The sequence below is a fragment of the Giraffa tippelskirchi genome, chromosome 9, assembly GCF_054371585.1.
Source record: "Giraffa tippelskirchi isolate mGirTip1 chromosome 9, T2T-mGirTip1v1.2.pri, whole genome shotgun sequence".
Lineage (NCBI taxonomy): Eukaryota > Metazoa > Chordata > Mammalia > Artiodactyla > Giraffidae > Giraffa > Giraffa tippelskirchi.
The window spans coordinates 28,122,171-28,144,748 of NC_137283.1; the positions used below are offsets into that span (position 1 = coordinate 28,122,171).

Here is a 22,578-nt window from a genome sequence, read left to right on the forward strand (position 1 = left end):
CATTTTCTTTTCTGATGTGGCCTTCTTTCCCTGATTCAGCCTCGTCTTTCCTAGTTCCCTCCCCTCCCCTACTTCTCTCCCTCACCCTTACTCCTTGCTTCTCATCCATCCATCCATCCATCCACCCAGTGAGGACTTGCTCAGATGGTAAAGAAGCCGCCTGCCAATGCAAGAGACATGGGTTCGATTCCTGGGTTGGGAAGATCCCCTGGAGAAGGAAATGGCAGCCTACTCCAGTATTCTTACCTGGGAAATCCCATGGACAGAGGAGCCTGGCAGGCTATACAGTCCGTGGGGTTGCAAAGAGTTGGACATGATTTAGCAACTAAACAACGACAAGACACGGGAGGTGCAGGCAGACAAACAAGACTGGAAGCCAGGGAGTGGCTGCAGTAGCTCAGGGAGAGAGTATCGTTTGAGGAAAGAAGGGACTGAACATTTGACACTGGGTTGGGTGTTTGGATCAAGAGCAAGGAGATTCCTGGGTTCTTGTCTGGTGCTTACTGGCCTGTGAGTTTACTTCTCTTCTCTGGGCATCAGACTCGCCATCTATATTAACACTGGACTTTTATAAGATCAGTTATATTCCACTGCCCCTCCATGCCCTCAGAGATTCCAGGAAGTCCTTCTGTGGCCATGAGCAGCTGAGGAGGTGTTGACTGGCTCTGGCTTGGGCCTGTTTCCACCACTTCAACCACAGGAGTTCCACCTCGATTTGTTTTGTACTTTGGCCTTCTAAGTTGTGATTTAAAGAAAGGAGGGGCTGATGGGGAGATGACCTCTCATGTTCCATCTGGCAGAAGGTAGAGTCACACCCAGATGGGAATTTTCCCTGATGCTAGAAAGAGTGATGTCTCCATGAGTTAGAGGGAATTGACAACAACAGACCTTCCAGCAGCAATCAGTGCAGACTCCAGATCCAGGAGAAACTCATGATCCCTGCACTCAGGATGTCCCTGTGGACTCGTCTGGAGGATTAGCATCAACAGCCCCAGCACTCCAGGGATCACAAATGAGGTTCAGCTCTAGAGACACTTGCCTGGAGGTTGCCTGGAGCTGCACTGAGAAGGATTCTGAGGCTCTGTCTCAGTGAGGATAAAGTGCTGTGATTGATTGGCAATGTCTGCCCTGAGTGGGAGATGAGTGGTAGTGATATGAGTGCCATGTATCTCTAGCTTTGATCTAATCTTTGCTCTTAACCAGAACATGAAGTCTTTCATCCCTTTCCTAGTCCCTGGCTGCTCTATTGTGCTTTCTCTTCCTTCTACTCCTCTTGCTGTTGAGTACTTCAAAGGTTCATCCTGGCCCGCTTCCCAGTGGACCAGTCACTTCAGGAAACGAATGGGCTGCTCTCTGGAGGAAGCCAGATCACTCAATGAGTTCCCATTTCTCCAGAATTAGATGGTTAGTCATGCTGACTAGAGGCAGTAGACTGGGCTCATGGCCAGGGAGGTGCAAGGCTTCTTTCCTGAGACCCAGGGCGTGGGCCTTTCTTCTGAAGAGATTCAAGGCTGTGTTCAGGAGTCTCTTAACACCAACCTTGATCCTGCTTGCTGTGTTGTAATGGGGGCCTGCCAGCACTCCTGGTGGGAATGAAGGCAGGGGTAAAAATCGGGCACTCCATTTCATCTCAGGAAATTGAAACCCCACCATTATCTTTAACATTTTTAAAAAGTAATCTTGGAGATGATGCTAAAAGATGATGCTGTTAAAGTGCTGCACTCAATATGCCAGCAAATTTGGAAAACTCAGCAGCGGCTGCAGGACTGGAAAAGGTGAGTTTTCATTCCAATCCCAAAGGAAGGCAATGCCAAAGAATGCTCAAACTACTGCACGATTGCACTCATCTCACACTCTAGCAAAGTAATGCTCAAAATCCTCCAAGCCAGGCTTCAGCAGTACATGAACCATGAACTTCCAGATGTTCAAGCTGGGTTTAGAAAAGGCAGAAGAGCCAGAGATCAAGTTGCCATCATCCATTGAATCATCAAAAAATCAAGAGAGTTCCCAAAAAACATCTACTTCTTTAGTGACTATGCCAAAGCCTTTGACTGTGTGGATCACAACAGACTTTGGAAAATTCTTAAAGAGATGGGAATACCAGACCACCTGATCTGCCTCCTGAGAAATCTGTATGCAAGTCAAGAAGCAACAGTTAGAACTGGACATGGAACAATAGACTGGTTCCAAATCAGGAAAGGAGTACATCAAGGCTGTATATTGTCACTCTGCTTATTTAACTTATATGCACAGTACATCATGCAAAATGCCAGACTGGATGAAGCACAAGCTGGAATCAAGATTGCTGGAAGAAATATATGCAGATGACACCACCCTTATGGCAGAAAGCGAAGAACTAAAGAGCCTCTTGATGAAAGTGAAAGAGGAGAGTGAAAAAGTTGGCTGAAAACTCAACATTCAGAAAACTAAGATCATGGCATCCGGTCCCATCACTTCATAGCAAATAGATGAGGAAACAATGGAAACAGTGAGAGACTTTATTTTCTTGGACTCCAGAATCACTGCAGATGGTGACTGCAGCCATGAAATTAAAAGATGCTTGCTCTTTGGAAGAAAAGCTGTGACCAACCTAGACAACATAATAAAAAGCAGAGACATTACTTTGCCAACAAATGTCTGTCTAGTCAAAGCTATGGTTTTTCCAGTAGTCATGTATGGATGTGAGAGTTGGACTATAAAGACAGCTGAGTGCTGAAGAATTGATGCTTTTGAACTGTGGTGTTGGAGAAGACTCTTGAGAGTCCCTTGGACTGCCAGGAGATCCAACCAGTCAATCCTCAAGGAAATCAGTCCTAAATATTTATTGAAAAACTGATGCTGAAGCTGAAATTCCAATACTTTGGCTACCTGATGCAAAGAGCTGACTCATTGGGAAAGACCCTGATGCTGGGAAAGATTGAAGGCAGGAGGAGAAGGGGGTGACAGAGGAGGAGATGGTTGGATTGCATCACCGACTAAATGGACATGAGTTTGAGCAAGCTCCGAGAGTTGGTGCTCAAGGAGCACAGAGAGGCCTGGCATGCTGCAGTCCATGGGGTTCCAAAGAGTCAGACACGATTGAGCAACTGAACTGAACTGGATCTTGATTACATAAGTAAACCATACTTACTCTGTGTGCTGTGCGTGCTAAGTCACTTCAGTCATGTCCGACTCTGTGTGACTCTCTGGACTATAGCCCACCAGGCTCCTCTATCCATGGAATTTCCCAGGCAAGAATGCTGGAGTGAGTTGCCATGCCCTCCTCCAGGGGATCTTCCCAACCCAGGGATCGAACCCTTGTCTCTTAAGTCTATTTGCATCGTCAGGCGGGTTCTTTACCACTAGCACCACCTAATCTTGATTACAAAGGTAAACTGTACTTATTGTAGAAAGGATGAAACACATGAATAAGCAAAAGGAAGGAAATAAAACTACCTATCATCTTAATACCGAGAGAAAAGTACTGTTTCAGCAAGTTGGTGTGTGTCTTTCAAGACCTCGGCAGTGTGGGTATTGGTCCCTCAGAGTCTGGGGTGGCTGGGTTGGGACCCCTGCTGGACCAGGCATTAACCCTCTAGCTGCTGATCATGGGAAGGTCTAAGGTCCACCTGGAGGGGCCAGGGCCAGTGGGGCGGCATGTGATCTTTGAGGCTCAGGCAACAACTTCGATCAGCCAGACTCAAAATAGTTTAATTTTAACAACTTGAGCTGGTCCTTTCTAGATGACCATCAGTGGTGCCCATCCTCACTCCTCCAGGACAGTGATTGGACCTGTCGGCTAGGGGTGGACCTGGGCTTGGGAGGGTGATTGGTGAGCAGAGTTGGGAGACCACTTGCAGCCCAACGTTTCTTCCAGCTGTTGTTGCTCCTGGAGGGTGAGCTGGGCCACACATACTCCCTTATCTTTTAAAATTAATAACATTTCCCCCAACAGAGACCAAGGACTTTCCTAGAAGAGAAGAAATCAAAGATTCAGGCCTTCACCTTGGAACTCAAAGGTAAAAACCACCTTACCTTTTGGACTTGGCTAGCTTCTATCAACGGTAGCTAGTCAGAAAGGACCACAGAATTCTAGATTCCTATAAGGGAAGAGACAGCCTGTACAGAGCCAGAGGTCGGCCCCCAGGTGCCGGGAGCTGGAGGTGAGGATTCTTGCAAGTGTGGTTTTAAGTGGATACCAGAACCCATCCTCACTGAGTGGGGACCCCACAGGACAGGGGTTGCATGAATGCAGAGGCTCGTACACTCTGAAGCTCAGGCAGCATGGCTGTGGGCTCTTCTCAACTGCAGGAGCCGTCACACCCTGGTCTGAAGCAGCAGGTCTCCCCAGGTGTGAGGTCCCAGCATGATCTGCTCAGGGACGAGCTGCAGGGTGCCGTCCAGGAACTGGACTCTCCACCTCTACGGGTGGCAAAGATGCTCAGGACTCATTTGACAAGTAGTTTAACTTACTGGCTTGTGAAAGTTGGGCTTCCCTCGTGGTTCAGATGGTAAAGAATCTGCCTGGAATGCAGGAGACCCGGGTTTGATTCTGGAGTGAGACTGCTTGGGCTTAAATCCAATCCCCAATGCTTATCAGTTGTGTGACTTTGGGCAAGTGGCTTAATCTCTCTGTTCCTCAGTCTTTTCACCTGTAAAGTGGGAAATACATAGTACCTATTTTAAGGAGTTGTGGTGAGTAACTAACATGTGATTTCATACATAACTGGTTGTTAAAATTAATTGTTGACTCATGCATCCCTAGGTGGTTTTGAAAATGCAGCATTTGAGAAAGGAAAACCTGGGAAAGGGTGGAAACTCTTTTTTTAAAAAAATACTTACTTATTTTTATTGATTTGGCTACACCGGGTCTTAGTTGCAGCCTGTGAGATTTTCAATCTTTGATGTGGCATGCAGGACTTCTTTATTTTTTTTAGTTGTGGCATGCAAGCCCTTCTAGTGACAGCATGCAGACTCTTAGTTGTGGCATATGGAGTCTACCTACCCCATCAAGGATCGATTCCAGGCCCCTTGGATTGGGAGCATGGAGTATTAGCCACTGGGCCACCAAGGAAGTCCCTGGAAATTCTTATTAGTTTGGAAGGGGGGTCTTTGAGCTGTTGTGTTGTAGGCAGGTGATTGTAACACTTTAAAATGTATCAGAATCATCCAGAAGTCTTGTTAGAACAGATTTCTGGGCCCTACTGCCAGTAGGTCTGGGCAGGGGTTGAGAATCTGCAATTGTCACAAGCTCCCAGGTGATGCCCAGGCTGCAGGTCCACAGGCGACAGTTGGAGCAGCACTGGTTTTGAAGATGTTACAAGTGCCCTTCATTTGTTTTCCCTGGTGTGAAACCCATCACATGCCAGTTACTCCTCTCTTTTGAGTAAAGTAGGATCTCACCTGACATTTGGTAACTTCACTGCAAACTTGACAGGGTCTGAGGCCATGGCCTTCCTCCTCAGTGTATGTGCAATATCTGACATGTAGGAAGTGCCCAGGAAATATCTGTTGAAGGGAAGGAAGAAACATGCTCCCTGCACTCAACATTATTCTTGTGTACATTTTTCCTGTTAATAAATATTCTTCCCCAACATTGTTTGGTTGGTTGCATAGTTTGCCCTTGTATGGCTGTAAGTGGGAGAACAGCCTGAGCTTGCTGGAACAAAAAGGGGTGATGCATTCTAAGAGGCAGAGTGCCTCAGTGCCTGAGACCCTACATAATGATCCTGCCCGGTTGTCTCTCCTCTGCACCTCCCTGTAATAGTTTGGTTCCTTTCTTTTAACTTTTGCTGCAACTTTGTCCACATGACATCCAAAATGGCTGCCTTCATCTCCCAGTTTTGTTACAGCTCCTACCATGTAGGGAGTCAGTCTGTCTGTCTGTCTGCCGTTACTCTTTTTCCTAGTAACCCTGGCTGGGACTCCGATTGGCCTTTCTGAGGTCGGGTGCTTATTCCTCATCCAACCAGGGAGAGGGGCCACATGGTTCCAGTATGGCTGCCTGGGGCCCCTGCGGTGAGGGGGTACAGTGAAATGGGTCATGGTCATCCCCAAATGATCCATTCCAGTTGCCTTTCATTCATCTCTTCATCTCTCTGCTTAAACCTGATTTCAGTTTCAATCTGGTGACCAGGATTTGGTTTCTGTGGACTTTTCTGGGCTCAGAGCAGGGATTTGACTGACTTAACCCCATCTCCGATCCATTAGTGATAATGACCCATGGCAATATCCTAGGTTTGTCTGGTGTCTTTGAACATTTAATCCGTGCAGTGTGATTTGAGGGGAGGCAGGAGGTTTCATCCAATGAAGCCTGTTTAGCACCAGCAAGTCTGTTCATGATCTGAGGTGCAGCTGAAAAAATAAATATAATTAAAAAGATAAGTCAGGCCAGCATTCCCAGAGACTGTTTTACATGGGTACATAATGAATGCTAAGCTTGGTGCACCCGTGCCAAAAAGCAAAATAAATTCTTGGAGTTGATCTGTTTCCTGCCTGCAATACATTTGCTTGTTCCAAACAAATATATTTGTCAATACAACACAATTAGGAAGGCAGAGCCAATCAGACCATCAAATATCCAGAGAAGCAGATCGTGGCTTCCATACGCTCTGCTGAGTGGAGCCAAGGTCTGAAAGTATCATGACCAAATCAATTATGGCCCAGGCAAGCCTTGCATTCTTTGCCAGGACAAGCTTTCTCATCTCTCCCGGTTATTGAAAGAATTCAGCCTCTTTTTTCTTCCTTCTCAATGTTACTCATACCCCTGGAGGCACCCTCCCCCATTTCCCCTGCCTGCCCCAATCTTTTAGGTTAATTTGCTTCCTTTTTTTTTTTTTTTGCCAACAGCTAGAAACAACTGCTGACATACACTGTTTTTAGAAGGGCCTGCCAAAATGGGACTAATAATGAGTTTTGATAATAACAGCTAACATTCATGGCATAGATGCTAAGCTCTTGGCATTCATGGTTTCTCCTGATCCCCACAGCAATCCTGGGATAGGTATTACTAGTTCCATTTTATAGATGAGGAAACTGAAGCTCAGGGAGGCCAAATAGCTTGCCCAAGACCACACAGCTAGTGAGTAGCTAAGCTGAGAAATTCAGACTCTAGTCTTGCTGAGGCTAGGGCTTGTATTAGGACTTTTGATGTTAAGAGACATACAACCCAACTCAACTTGGCTTCAAACAGTAAAGGGACTGAATGGCCTTTGTGAATTGATAGCCCGGATGTGGGTTTCTGGCAAGGCTTAAACCAGCCATTTTGCCCAAGGATCTGGGTTTTCTCTGCCTGCCTTCATTCTTACCCTCAGTGCTACTGGGTTTACAGTTTGCTGAACTCTGAACTCTTCCCTCATGGTAGGAAGTAGCTGCAGCAGCTGCATCCTTTCAGTCCTCAGCCAGGCAAAGAAAGAACTACCCCTCAGGGAGCTCCCATGGAAAAGAATGGAAATTCTGCTCTCAAACTCGTGTTGTCCTGTTTGCTTCGCTTGAGCTAAGTGCCCATCCCTGAACCATCTTGCCTGGCTGAGGGATGAGACAGGCTAATTGCTGTAGGCCGGAGGGCGTGTGGGGTGTGGTGTCAATCTCACGAAGGCCGTGCGACTGAGCAGGGCAAGGGGCAGCCTCCTGCTCCTGTCATCAGAATAGGGGGAATGGTCTAAGTAAGTTAACCAGTCCGCTTGGCACAGGCACTGACCAATCGGAACCAGAGTGACCACAAAGACCTGTAAACCATTTGCTACTGAAAGCAAGCTACTGGTGTACCAGCATTGGCATAATTTGGGAACCTGCTGGAAATGCAGAATCTTGGGACCTTTCTCTGATGTACTGAATCAGTATATCATTTTAACAACATTTTTGCATTTTAACAACATCTTTAAACCTTTAACAAGATTTGGCAAGTTGGGGAGCCCTGATTTAGCAGAGTGGTATAGCAGATGGGCTAGGGTTTCTGAATCAAACATGTGGAGTCTCAATCCATGCTCCATCACTTAGCTGTCACTTAGCTGGGTGAATTCAGGCATGGGGTAATGCTACCAGCCTCATAAAATTGTTGAGGGGAATAAAAGGAATACCTTTTGTAGCATGCCTATCATGTAGTAGGTGCTAAATAAACATTTCTCCCTTTTCCCCACCCATATTGTTTTTAAATGAGAAAACTGACTCAGGTACCCATTTGCCCAAGACATAGAACTGGACCTCTGGTGCCCTGAGCACTAGAATGGGGCTTTGAAACTATCCTCAATACACCAGAAATTCTAAGCCCTTTCTGCCCATTGGAATCACCCAGGGTGTCTAAAACATCTCAGTGCCCAAGCATCACCTCAAATCAACTCAGTCAGAATCTCTCTGGGGGAGACCCAGGCATCAGTACTTTTAAACTTCCTGGGCCGTTCTTATGGGCAGCCAAGGTGGAGAACCAGTGCTTCTCACTTTCTTGACTCCTAAATGAATTCTGCTGTAAGAAGGCTCTGCTTTGAAAGATTCTGAGTGGCTGGCTGCAAACCCACTGCTGGTGAGGATCCTCCCGTCAAACACTGAACACTGAGCTCTAGGAGGGCATGTTAGGGGGGTTGTGGTTTGTGCTCCCGGTTCCAGCTCACATGCCCCAGACATTCAGCAAAGGTTCAGCTTTTAAGTCAGGGAGCCAGCGGTTTCAGACCCTTGGCCTTGACTCCAAGAATGAAAAATGACAAGCATTGTAACAGCGAACCTAATAGTTGAGTGTGCTGGCTCTGTGACCTTGGACAGGTCCCTAACCTCTCTGGGCCTTGGTCTCCACAACTGTAAAAGAGACTGCTAGTAGTACCTGCCTTACTATGGGGATTCAGTACCTGGCACCACGGGAGTATGTTTTCACCTTGACCTTTAGGGCTGTTAGACCAGGGCGGTGTACACACAGCCCGCCATACACAGTGGCTGTTGAGCCAAGGGCCCAGACGTCCTGTGGGATCCAAACGGAATGGCTTTGGAGCCTACTTCTTTGGCCAGATTTCTTGGCCTGCTTCCTTGGCTGGACTGTGCAGGCTGCCAGTTGTAGGGTGCAGCCCTGGAGGATACTTGGTGACCTTAACTCCTAAGGCACACCAGCCTGTCCCTGCCTGGCCTGTGGGGCTGGATGGGAAAGAATTTGGTGGGAAACTTGGGAGAGGGATGGGGAGCTACTGCAGGCATGCCCTTCTTCCACTTCTTGCACCCTGCTGGACTGGGTGTCTCAAGGCCCTATTCCCTCAGGCCCTGGCCTCTCCTATTGGCTTGGGCCTGGACTCAGCTGGGCTTTAGGGACATCTAGAGCCTTTGACTGTGTGGATCACAATAAACTGTGGAAAATTCTGAAAGAGATGGGAATACCAGACCACTTGACCTGCCTCTTGAGAAACCTGTATGCAGGTCAGGAAGCAACAGTTAGAACTGGACATGAAACAACAGACTGGTTCCAAATAGGAAAAGGAGTGCGTCAAGGCTGTATATTGTCACCCTGCTTATTTAACTTATATGCAGAATACATCATGAGAAACGCTGGGCTGCACGAAGCACAAACTGGAATCAAGATTGCCGGGAGAAATATCAATAACCTCAGGTATGCAGATGACACCACCCTTATGGCAGAAAGCAAAGAGCTAAAGAGCCTCTTGATGAAAGTGAAAGAGGAGAGTGAAAAAGCTGGCTTAAAGCTCAACATTCAGAAAACTAAGATCATGGCATCCGGTCCCATCACTTCATGGCAGATAGATGGGGAAACAACGGAAACAATGGAAACAGTGGCTGACTTTATTTTTGGGGGCTCCAAAATCACTGTAGATGGTGACTGCAGCCATGAAATTAAAAGACGCTTACTCCTTGGAAGGAAAGTTATGACCAACCTAGACAGCATATTGAAAAGCAGAGACTTTGCTTTGTCAACAAAGGTCCATCTAGTCAAGGCTATGGTTTTTCCAGTAGTCATGTATGGATATGAGAGTTGGACTATAAAGAAAGCTGAGCGCAGAAGAATTGATGCTTTTGAACTGTAGTGCTGGAGAAGACTCTTGAGAGTCCCTTGGACTGCAAGGAGATCCAACAAGTCCATCCTAAAAGAGATCAGTCCTGGGTGTTCATTGGAAGGACTGATGTTGAAGCTGAAACTCCAATACTTTGGCCACCTGATGCGAAGAACTGACTCATTTGAAAAGACCCTGATGTTGGGAAAGATTGAGGGCAGGAGGAGAAGGAGACGACAGAGGATGAGATGGTTAGATGGCATCACCGACTCAATGGACAAGAGTTTGAGTAAACTCCAGGAGTTGGTGATGGACAGGGAGGCCTGGTGTGCTGCGGTTCATGGGGCCACAGAGAGTCGGACACGACTGAGCAACTGAACTGAACTGAGCTGAGAGCACTGACCAGGCCAGACCTCTGCCGCGGGAGCTGGGTTTCTTAGGAAAGACCTCAGCTAGGGGCGTTGCCCTCCCTGCTTCTGTCTCTCGCTGTCTGGAGTCTCTCATTCTCACTGTTTCTTTGATGATCCTGTGCCCTGCTCTGAGTTCCCCTCTCTCGGTCTTTACTTGTCCCTGTCTCTCTTTCTCTACTGTCTTTCTTTTCTTTCTCTCTCTCTTATGTCTGAGTCAGCCTTTCCATCTCTTTCCCTTCTTATCTTTGTTTCTCTCTGTCTGGCCCTCTGTCTCAGGTCTGTCTGTCTCTCTCTGTCCATTTCTCTTTCCATCTTGCCTCACACCCACCCTGTGCATTTCTGTCACCTCACAAACCCCGAAGCTCTCTGGTGCATGAATGCTGAGCCCCCCCCCCCACTTTTGATACCAGACCTGGGTGACTGTGGAAGGCAAGAGTCCATCCACACTACCCCCACTCCACCCCGCCCTCTGGAGGCAGAGTTCTGAGAGGTGTGAATGAGGTAGAACCCGTGGAGTGCCTGGGGCTCATGAGTGTGCGATAAACCTTAGCTCTTAGAGCTCCTTGAGCACAAGACTGTGTCTGGACTACCTTCAAATTACCAGCATTAGCCCAGGCTCTGCTCCACAGTTGATGTTTAGGAAACAGTTATTTGTGTGAATCTCAGAGAGAGCATGAAAGAAAACACAAGTACTTTCTATCAGGTAAAATATACTCATGACTCTTTGTGCCTGCTGGCACCTCTTTGTAGATTTAGATGCTGAAATCTGTAGTTAATTCTTTAAACCTCATTTGCGTCTTTAATTCCCACCCTTCCCCCCACCCTCCTGAAACTTCATGTTCCAGAATATCCCAGAATGTGCCAAGCTGTTTTTTGTACTCTCGGTTCTCCCAGCTGACTCCTATTTATTCTTCATGTTTCCTCTTGGATGTCCCACTCTCCAGGAAGTTTCCCCGACTGCCCAGCTGGGTTAGGGCTGCCACTTGTGTTTTCCTACAGTAATCTGTGTGCAGAGCCTCTTGATCTTCTTCCCTTGAGGTTCCCCTCTTCCCGTGGGACTGACAGCTGCCTGAAGGAAGGGAGCAGGCTTTCCTCATGCAGCCCCCGCTTCGCCCTGGGAGGGGCAGCTACCACGTGCATCCTGAGTGCCCGGCCGCGTAGCTGTGGCCCTGCGCCCTCTCTCTGGATTTTAGCCATCACAAGACTGTCTTGTCCAGGATAAAAAGACCACTCAGAGCACAGGCAGTGAACACAGGCCACTCTGGAAAGACTCCTAGGAACGCCAAGCTGGCTGCTGCCTGCACAATAAGTTACCTGGCCTTCAGCTTCCACTTTTGACAAGTTGGTTCTCAGCCAGGCTGAGCCCCAGGCAGAGAAATAACTACCTGTTTAGACCAGTGCTTCACCCTCATTCTCCCCCTCCCCCATCCCTGCTACATTTTTTTCAATAGGAAGAAGGGAAATGCATGAATTATGAGCCCAGTGTGTGCTCACACACATGTATTGGGTCACCAGGTCCCGCCCTTGAAATGTGCAATTCCAGGTGCAAATGAAACTCTCAGTCGTGCCCTTATCTCTGTGCTCTGAGGGTGTTCATCACAGCACGTCTGCCTGGAGTGGCTGCACGTTCCTCCCGGCCCTTGCCAGGCTTGGAGGAAATCCTCCAGCTGCAGCCCCACCTTGCAGGGGGTGGGAGGACATCTGCCTGTTGCCCCTCCAGCCCCTAGTGGCCCTGGAGGAGGGGCTAAGATAAAGCCACCAGTGCGGGCAGGAGATTAAGGGCTGCTGTGTTTATCCTGGTCTCAAAGTCTCCTGCTGCAGGGGCGTTAATTGGCAAGCTGGGCGCTGGGGGAGCATGTGCAGGGGCCACCGGGCCCTCCAGCCCATCAGGTCCCTTCCTAGAAGCCCTGGGGGCAGCCGTGACAAGAAGCAAAAGACAAAAGGGATCCTGGATTGTGGCCTGGAGACTGAGCTTTTTACAGAGGCTTAGGCATGGATGTTTTAACATTCAGGAGGATTAAATGCTTCCGTGATGACATAACAGTGGGCAGAAGTCACTGTGCACGTGCTGCGTCCCCGCCCCTCCACTTATGACTTTTCACCTGCTGTCCTAATTAATCCTCCCTGTAGAATGTGCTTCGGGTGCTATTCTGATTCCCAGGTTTCAAAATAAGGGGGCAAGCCTCACAGGGGGTCAGGAATGTGCCAAGTTCTCAGAATAGTAAGCGGTGGAGGTGGCCTTTGAACTTGTGTAGTCTGATTCGAGTGCCTACACTTTGACCCGCTGTTCCTTCCAACTAGTGACAGGCGACACCACTGTTGAGAGACAACCTGCCTGATGGGGAACCAAGTACAGCTCCCAGCTCTGCGGCTTCCCAGCTGGGTGTCCTTGGGTGGCTCCTGTCGCCCTTTAGAGCCTCACTGTCCTCACGTGTGACACTGGGGTAGTGACACCTACCTTGCAGGCTACTGTTGGGATTAGAGGATATTACAGGCAGAAGGTGCCTGCCCTGGGCTGAGCTGGATGCCTCCCCCACCAAAGATGTGTTGAAGTGCTTATCCAGCGCCGCAGGATGTAACTGTATTTGGACACAGGGTCATTGCAGATGTAACTGGTTGAAGTCCTATGGAGTAGGTGGATGCTTAATGCAATGTAACTCAAGCCCTTATCCCGGGGGAAGATTGGGTCTCAGAGATAAACACACACAGTTTGAAGGCACAGAGATGACCACGTGGAGACAGAGGCAGAGTTAGCTGCCACAAGCCAAGGAATGCCAAGAACTGCAGAGAAACACGAAGCTGCAAGAAACAGGAAAACGTTCTCCGCTAGTTGGTAACGAACAGGGAAGCCTGGCGTGCTGCAGTCCGTGGGGTCGCAAAGCATCGGACACGACCGAGTGACTGAACTGAACTGAGGGGCTTCTGAGGGAGCCTGGCTCAGCCGACACCTTGGTTTTGGACTTCTAACTTCCAGAATTGGGACGAAATAGATTGCCATTATTTGAAGCCACCTGATTTTGGTGCTGGTGACAGAAGTTCATAGCAGATACCAGCAGTGCCAATCTGTCTTCCCCCGGCTACCTTGGCAGTCACTCACAGCTTGGTCACACAGCAAGGCTTTCACCTCTAGCACCAATGGTTCTCTGCCTGCAGGCTCTCTCTGAATGCAGAAGCCAGCCCAGCCAGGCACAGAGCCGTCTGCAAGTGCCCAAGAATTAATGCTGCTGTGAGCAGCCTGCAATTAGCAGGGAGTCAGTGGATAGACGCTCTGATGTCCCGGCCTTGGGGGAGACAATTCTGAGGCCTGTGCTCCACAGTCTCAGGGAGGCGACCAGAGGGATGGTGGCCCCTCTGCCCACAATGGTGACCTATCAATGCACCCTTTACTTAACCTCCCATCTTTCCTCTCCCCCTTCCTTTCCTACAGCTGTTTCCTGGGATCAGCCCCTAAACCGTCCCCTTGTGTCCAGTGCTTCATCTCAGGTCTGCTTTGGGGAGATGCAGAAGATAGGTATGGAATGGTAGCTGCTTTCTCCTCTTGATCATGGATGCAAGGTCAGATGTTGGCACCTTTGAGCTAAATGGACCAGTAGCTAGTCTTCAACTACTCTGGGAAACTTTAAAGACCTCGATGGCCCTCAAAGACAGGTCCACTATCTCAGGAAGAATACACACACACACACGTACCACATCTTCTTTATCCATTCATCTGTCAATGGACATTTAGGTTGTTTCCACGTTTTGGTTGTTGTGACTAGTGCTGCTACAAACATAGAGGTGCAAATATTTGGTTTTGAATTATAGTTTTATCTGGATATATACCCAGGAGTAGAATTGCTGATCATATGGCAACTCTGTTTTAGTGTTTTCAGGAACCTCCATACTGTTTTCCATCATGGCTGCACCAGTTTGCATTCTCACCAACAGCAGCACTTCTGGTTTTCACCTTCTCTTGGAACCATCAGACCTATGACATCCCTTATGGGCCATGATGGGTGGTGATTGCCTATGTTATTTTGATACAAAAGCCCAGATGGAGATTACACTTCTTCTTTCTACCCCACTTTGCACTGTGCCACTGCTAAAAGAAAAGGAAGCCTTGGTCCTGGGTTTAGTGCATCAAATTCAGAAAAGAGGAGGGTTGGAAGCTGGGAGGGAATCATTCTTAGAGAATCTTCACGTTTCCTGCATTTGACTAAATAGAAATGATATCAAGTAAGCTTTCACCTGCTGTCAAATATGTATTTCCCCTACTTGATACACCAAAGATAAGCCACCATCGGTATGCTGGGTGTCACAATAGAGCGGGCTCAGAAGTCATTGTTTCTGAACTCTTTCTGAAGCTGACAGTACTGCAGACACACTGAAAATGCTGTCAGTTTCTAGATACATTGGCAATTTAAAAACAACATGCAGAAGGAAAACAAAAAGAAATATTAGCTAACATGTTGGGAGCTTACAATCTGCCGGGCACTATACTCAAGGCCTTTTTCATTTATTATCAAGTTGGGACTGTTAGGAATAGATTCAGTTTTCAGATGAGGCAACAGAGTGGGTGCAATTTGCTCAGGGCCACGCGGTTGGGAAATGGCAGAGCCCTGAGTGCAGCTCCAGAGCCTGGCTCTGAACCGTCACGGTGGAACACCTCCCAGGAAATACCACCTTAAATCCTCCCATCGATTTTAAGTCACCTCTTGATTTCCAAAATGTTACAAAATGAAGAAGCATGTGTCTTAGAGGTGAGGAAATACGGAAGCTCTCAGCACGTGAAGGAGCCCCGGGAAGGTTTCTATAACTCACCACCAAGTCCCCCTCCTCCCTCCTGGGAAGAAGGCAGGGCTGACACGTCTCAGGGGCTGATGGCTCCACAGAGGCAAATCCATCTCCATCTCCCTGTGAGGCTAGCTCATGATGAATGTCAGTGTTAGGGGTTTGGACGGGACTGGACCCTGCTGTTCAACGCGGAACTTTTCCTTGGGAGATACAGTCCCAGGCTCTGTGCCGCATCTAAAACCCCCGAAAGCCTCATCGAGGGGCTGAATCACCCTCCCCTTCTCTTTTAATTATTCAGGACCTGACACGCTGACTGGGAATACATCACTCAGAGTACATGGCTGGTAAGATTAAATATTAGAGGAAACTCTTAATTAATTTTTAATGCGTTCTTTAGAACAATTCTTCATACCTAACCACACACTGAAACTGAGTACTTAAAAGGGAAATTAACGTTCAAGATCTCAAGGGCTTGTAGGTCCAGACAAGCCCCTATTTTGCTTACCTCTAAGCTACACGTTGGGATGTGCCAGAGACGACATCCATGGCACAGAGGTAGAGTGACAGTATGTCCTGGTTTTATTGGTACAGTCCCAGGTTATGCCTGTCATCTCAGTGCACTAACACTGCCCAAAGTGTTCCAGTTTGGATGTTAAATTATATGATCACGCTGCTTCAAGGCCACCACTCTCCCTTCTGCTACCAATGACAGGCATCACTAGCTGATCACAGCATCCAGTCTTTGATGATCCTCCAAGGCATTCTCAACACAATCTTCCAGCTAGCCTCTCTAGTGATTAAAGTTGGCATCGAGATGAATCCTATTTTACCTTGCTGACAAAGCAGTTTACATTAAGTGCTTATATTTTTATTTCATCTTTATCTCTAAGCCAGTTTTCTATACAGGTCTTTAATGTTGTGACTTACTGTTTTTCAGTCAGAGCACTATTATTATTTCACGTGGAGCAGTTAGCTGTAGGTGACTATCTCAGACATTTTTGGATATTTAATATATTTAATATTCTTGGGCTCATGGGCATTAAATGCCAATAGCACACTCTCTCCCACCCCACAAACCTTGTCATTGTGGTAACAAAAATATGCCCCCTGCCAATTTCCAGAACACCCCCATGGACACATTACTGTTCTGAATTGGAAATAAATAGAAGTATTGAGAACTATGCCAGTTCAAACATGTTGCTTTGGCTGCCTATTGTGTAATAACACCCTTTTCTCACTCCCTTCCAAGGATTGTTGTTGTTCAGTCGCTAAGCCGTGTCCGACTTTTTGCGACCCCATGGCCTGCAGCATGCTAGGCTTTCCTGTCCTTCACTATCTTTCAGAGTTTGCTCAAATTCATGTCCATTGAGTCGGTGTTGCCATCCAGCCATCTCATCCTCTGTCGCCTCCTTCTCCTCCTGCTTTCAATCTTTCCCAACATCAGGGTCTTTTCCGGTGAGTCAGCTTTTTGCATCAGGTGGCCAAAATGTTGGAGCTTCAGCTTCAGCATCAGTCCTTCCACTGAATATTCAGGGTTGATTTCCTTTAGGATTGACTTGTTTGATCTCCTTGCAGTTCAGGGGACTCTCAAGAGTCTTCTCCAGCATCACAGTTCAAAAGCATCGATTCTTTGGCACTCACCCTTCTTTATAGTCCAACTCTCACATCTGTACACAACTACTGGAAAACCATAGCTTTGACTATATGGACCTTTGTTGGCTATGATTTTTAATATGCTCTCTAGGTTTGTCATAGCTTTTCTTCCAAGGAGCAAGCGTCTTTTAATTTCATGGCTGCAGTCACCATCTGCAGTGATTTTGGAGCCCAAGAAAGTAAAATCTGTCACTCTTTCCACGTTTTCCCCATCTATTTGCCATGAAGTGATGAGACATGATCTTTGTTTTTTTATTGTTGAGTTTTAAGCCAACTTTTTCACTCTCCTCTTCCACCTTCATCAAGAGGCTCTTTAGTTCCTTTTCCTTTCTGCCATTATAGTGGTATCATCTGCATTTCTCAGGTTGTTGATGCTTCTCCCAAGAATCTTGCTTCCAGCTTGTGATTCATCCAGCCCAGCATTTCACATGATATACTCTGCATATAAGTTAAATAGGCAAGGTGACAATATACAGCCTTGACTTAATTAATTAATACAGCCTTAATTCCAAGGATTAAGTGATTTAAAAACAACAATAATAGTTTATAAAAACTTAAGAAAATTTTAATACAATTTTAAAGGTTACTTTCCACTTACAGTTAGTACAAAATATTGGCTATGTTCCTCATGTTGTACAGTAGATCCTTGAGCCTATCTTATACCCAATCGTTTGTACCTCCCACTCTCCCATCCCTATATCATCCTCCCCAACTAATAACCACTAAGTTGTTCTCTATGTCTGTGAGTTTGCTTCTTTTTGTTATATTCACTAGTTTGCAATATTTTTTAGATTCCACGTATAGGTGATATCTTACAGTATTTATCTTTCTCTGCGTAACTTATTTCACTTGGCGTAATGCCCTCTTAGTCCATCAGGTTGCTGCAAGTGGCAAAATATGGGATTTTTTGGGTGGCTGAGTAGGATTTCATTGTATACTTGTGTACCACAGCTTCTTCATCCATTCCATTCTTTATCCATCTATCTGTTGATGAACACTTCGGTTGTTTCCGTATCTTGTCTGTTGTAAATAATGCTGCTATGAGCATTCGGTGCATATATCTTTTCAAATTTGTGTTTTTGTTTTTTTCATATATATACCCAAGAGTTGTGTGTGGTAGTCCTACTTTTAGTTTTTTGAGAAACCTCCATAATGTTTTCTACAGTGACTACACCAATTTATATTCCCACCAACAGTGTGGGAAAGTTCCCTTCTTTCCACATCCTCACCATTGTTTATTATTTGTGTTCTTTTTCAGGATGGCCATTCTGAGTGGTATGAGGTGATATCTCACTGAGGTTTTGATTTGCGTTTTCCTAATGATTAGTGACGTTGAGGATCTTATCATGTGTCTGTCGGCCATTGGCATTTCTTCTTTGAAAAATATCTATTTAGTTCTTCTGCTCATTTTTTAATCAAGTAGCTGTTCTTGTTGTTTTTTGATGTTGAGTTGTATGAGCTGTTTATATATGTTGGATATTAACCCCTTATTGGTCATATCATCTGCAAATATTTTCTCCCATTCAGTAAGTGACTTTTCATTTTGTCCATGGTTTCCTTTGCTGTGCAAAAAAGCTTTTAAGTTTAATCAGGTTAATTTTTTTTTAAACTTTTATTTCCTTTACTTTATGAAGTGGGTTAAAAAAATATTGCTTCAATTTATGTCAAATTATGCCTATGTTTTCCTCTAGGAGTTTTACAGTATCCAGTCTTACATTTAGATCTTTATTCCATTGTGAGTTCATTGTTGTATATCGTGTTAGAGAATTTTCTAATTGCATTCTTTTACATGTGGCTGTCCTGTTTTCCCAGCACCACTTAATGCAGACTATCATTTCTCCATTGCATATTCTTGCCTCCTTTGTCATAGATTGATTCTAAGTCCATGGACTGTAAGTCCATGGGTTTATTTCTGAACTTTCTATCCTGTTTCACTGATCTTTGTGTCTGTTTTTTGTGCCCAAACTGTGCTGTTTTGATTGCTGTAGCTTAGTAACAGTAGTTTTTTAAAAAAAAATTTGGTTATAGTTTTGCGATTTTGGTAAGCATTTTGGTGGCTCGAGCGAGCAACAGGCTCTTCTAAGAAAGTTCTCTCACAGAGTGGACAGACTGATTTTGGCTGTCAGCTGCAAGCCCAACTGGGGCTCAAGCTAATTTTAGTTCTCCTTCCTGTGGGCCTCTCCCTGAGGCTGCTTGGGCTTCCTCAGAGCATGGAGCCTGAGCTTCAAAGGGGAGGAAATAGAAGCTGCTGGTTCCCTTAAAGGTTAGACCTGAAACTGGCCTATGGTCACTTCTTCCACATTATATTGGTTAAAGCGGGCAGCAGCCCAGACCTAGGGGATGAAGAAACCGACCCTTCTTCTTGAGGGGGCAGTGACAAAGGATGTTAATTCATCCCATGTTCCTTCACGTTATCTTGATCACATTATCACGATAGTCTTAAAAATTAGGTTGGGCAGATCGCATGAATTTCTTCACTTTGCTTGTACTGAAACTAAGATTCAGAGGCTTGGTGTGGCTTGCCTGTGGCAGGTAGGTAGTTCACAAGCTGTAGAACAAAGGGAGGGTCATGGCAAGTTCTGAAGCGTTCCTGTGATTTCCCTGGAACCAGTATTGTGAGAGGCAAACCAGATGGAGTCAGAGGGTGTCACTTGGGTGAGGACCATTTCTTGGAAGCTCCACCCTGACATGGCTTTTGCTGTGTTAGACACGTCACTGGTGCCTGGGTTTCTGCACAGCCTCAGAGCCTCTGTCACCTACTCACTCGTGACGTGTTTATTGAGCATCACCAGGGGCCAGATGCTGTGCTAGACCTGGGGGATGGTGAGGTGTGTCCACAGTCTGCAGGGGAAGCAACAAGATTTAATTGCACACTCCAAGGGATAGTTACAGCCATGAGGAATGCTGTGAGGGGAAGGTGCAGGCGCTGTGGGCGTACATAGGAAGGATGCTGACACGTCAGGACATCAGAGGAGTGTCCCCGAGGAAGTGGCACTTAAGCTAAGATCTGAAGGATGGGAAACAAAGAGACAGAGAGAGAGAGGGGGCTGGGGAAGAATGTTCAAGACAGCGGTGCTCCATGTGTCATAATTCGGGGTCTGCAAAAAAAGTAAAGAAAGCCCGGAGGCGAAACCACAGCAAGTGGAGTGAGAGAAGGCCATGGAGGAAGGAAGTGACCAAAGTGGGCAGGACACTGTGGGCCAATGAAAGATGCTCTTCTGCTTGTTATTCTTGTGTGTTATTCTGAGAACAATGGGACCACATCTTGTTTGGAGAGATTGTTCCAACTGTGATTCAGACAAGGAATTGGGGGATGGAAGTGTGTGTGGAGAGAGCAGGGCCTCAGCCCCTGCTGAGAAGGTGGCCGGAGAGCATGTCAGACATGCCGACGGAGCTAGCCCTTCCCGCTCCTCTCCGTGAGGACCACCCCCACCTCCACCTCTGCCGCATGGTTAGGGGTATGTTGATAAAGATGGTGGTGCTGCTCATAGCAAGGGCTCCTCATCCACAGGGTCCTAGACGCAGGGCCAGATGCTCAGGGCGCAGAACTGAGGGAGCCATTCATTCCTGTCTGTGCTGTGCACCCCTCAGAGTGAATGGCTCCCTTGCTCCCTCTCTCCCCGCCCTGCCAGGAGGGTTTATCTCCAGCCTCACATTGTACGGCAGGGAGCTGGGAAGGGGAAGGAGGGGCAGTGTGCCCCTTCCTTGAAAGAGCGGGACCTGTGACCGGACCTGTCGCTCCCCACACATCCTTCAGGCCAGGATGGAGTCACCGCCACTGCCGCTGCCCAAGAAGCTATGCGTGTCCCCTTGATCCTGGGCAGTCCGGTGCCCGGCTGACGTTCTGGAGTTCTGTGACCATAGAAGGGGAATCAGATAGCCCTGCAGCATGGTCAGATTAGAGAGGTTTTATGGTGTGGCGGTTTAGGAAGGGAGGTGAGCTTCCAGGCTGTCCAGGCTGGATTCGCTGGCCAGTTCTACTGGCTCCTGGCTGAGTAGCCTTGGGCAAGTTATTTAAGTTCTAAGCCTCCTCTCTTCAGGTGTGAGATGAGGATTGGGGTCGAATTTATTGCACAGAGCACTAGAGAACGTGGGTTCTGATTCCAGAAGCACAGGCTGAGAGAGCGAGCGAGAGAGAGCCAGCAGATCATTGCATATCAGCTCCCTGATTTTACAGATGAGGACCCTGGGTTGTGGGGGGCAGCGGGCTGGCCAAGGTAACCTAGTGAGCGGAGGTTGGGGGCTGGAACCCCAGATCCAGGGTAGCCCTACTCTCCTGACCTCCCAGTGCCTTGGCCACTCATTCATGGAGTGGCTCCGACAGACCCATAATGAAGGACAGGGTGCTCTAGTGGACGGCACTCCTGGGGGACGTGGGTGGGCTTCCGTCCTCTTTAGAGCTGGGAGGGGACAGGCTGGAGAGAAGTCTCAGAAGGAGCTCCGCCTCCTCCGGCCTGCCCCCATCTCCTCTCCCCTTTCTTCCCATCCTGCTTCCCTCGTGTGTCCTTCTCTCTTTTCCTTCCTTGGCTCCATTTCCCTTTCTGTCTCTCCCTCCAGAGCACCTTCCTCTCCTGACTTCATGCTCTCCTTCCTGCTGCATTTCCCCCACCCCCAAGTGCCCCTTTATCCCTCCCTGGCACGGGTGGCATCTGAGGAAGGGCTCATGATGGGAAGCTCCCGATTTGGTGCTTTGGGCAAAAAGGGCACCCTGCCTCACCCGCCCGTGGCTTCCTCCCTGCTGTGCGTTGTTGGAGGCTCGGCTGGTAGGTGAGGCTCGCTGCCTCCCTGGCCCCGCAGCCTGGAGGACAGGTCCCGCCTGTCACAGCTCAGGCTCAGGCCCCAGGGTCCTGATGGGCCCCTTCTCTGGGCAACACTCCCCTCTTTTTCCTCCTTTCCATTCCCTCCCATTCCCTCTCGTCTCTTCATCCTGTGTCTCACTCCCAGCACCTCTCTGCTGGGAATTCCATGCAGGGCAACTCAGGGTGTTGGAAAGGTGGGGAGGTTCATCCAGGCTCTGTCCTGGATGGATCTCTGTTATGTTCACTGAGTGAATAAATACTGCAGATTCTCCTTGGCTTTTGCTTTGCATACAGCCCCTGGAGACGGTTCATCACAGAGCGGAGCCACCATCTCTTTCTGAGATGTTAGTCCTCCTTCCTCATGGGCTCCTCCCTTCTTCCCTCCCTGCCTCCCTCCCTCACGCCTTCCTTTCTTCTTTCTTTCCTTTCCCTTCCTTCTGCTCCCACCCCCATTCTCTTCTTCAGGCCTGTGACCTCAGATGCACTGTGTAACCTTTGTCATGTGCCAGGTTTCTGGACTCAGGGGAGGTGGGAGGGGTTAGATGGGTGGAAGGCACACAGTAGGTCTGGGGTGAAATGGACAGAGCTAGAGCTTGGGGATCAGCCATGTAGGCACGGCAGGGTCCTGAAGCCACAGATTCACCTCCTCACATTTGTATTTATGCCCCATTTCAAAGCAGCCCCGTCCATTCTTTTCCCCACTCTCTCCTCTTTCCCTCAGACAATGAATTATTTGCTTAAATTGGCCTTGGCCGAGGGCTCACGTGACAGCATTCCATTAAAAATCTCTCTGCCTCGCTGGAGTGCAGTGAGAGACGTTTGTGGTAGATTTGAGGCGCGGGGGCTGGGGGGAGCACCGATTTTGAAAAGACAAAGAAACAAAGTCCTTTTCTTCCCCGCTGAATGAGAAAATACTTTCAAGACTCAGTGTCAAATCGTTTCCTCACTTTCTCCCTCAGTGTTTTGCCAGAGAGCCTGGCA

The 22,578-nt window shown here is 47.7% G+C and overlaps 1 long non-coding RNA gene across 8 annotated transcripts in view; it reads left to right on the forward strand.

Annotated features, from left to right (window-relative positions):
• Positions 1-22,578, forward strand: part of LOC145520889 (uncharacterized) — a 508,290-nt gene that overhangs the window by 32,831 nt on the left and 452,881 nt on the right. For 3 of the 8 annotated variants that reach the window (XR_014064866.1, XR_014064875.1, XR_014064867.1), the window contains one exon: positions 3,935-3,998. The exons of 2 other annotated variants lie outside the window; for them this stretch is intronic. This is a non-coding gene — a long non-coding RNA (uncharacterized LOC145520889). Of the gene's footprint in view, positions 1-3,934; positions 3,999-13,799; positions 13,884-15,443; positions 15,490-22,578 lie in introns of all 8 variants that reach the window. 3 more of the 8 variants (XR_014064864.1, XR_014064868.1, XR_014064865.1) reach the window with 2 other exon arrangements.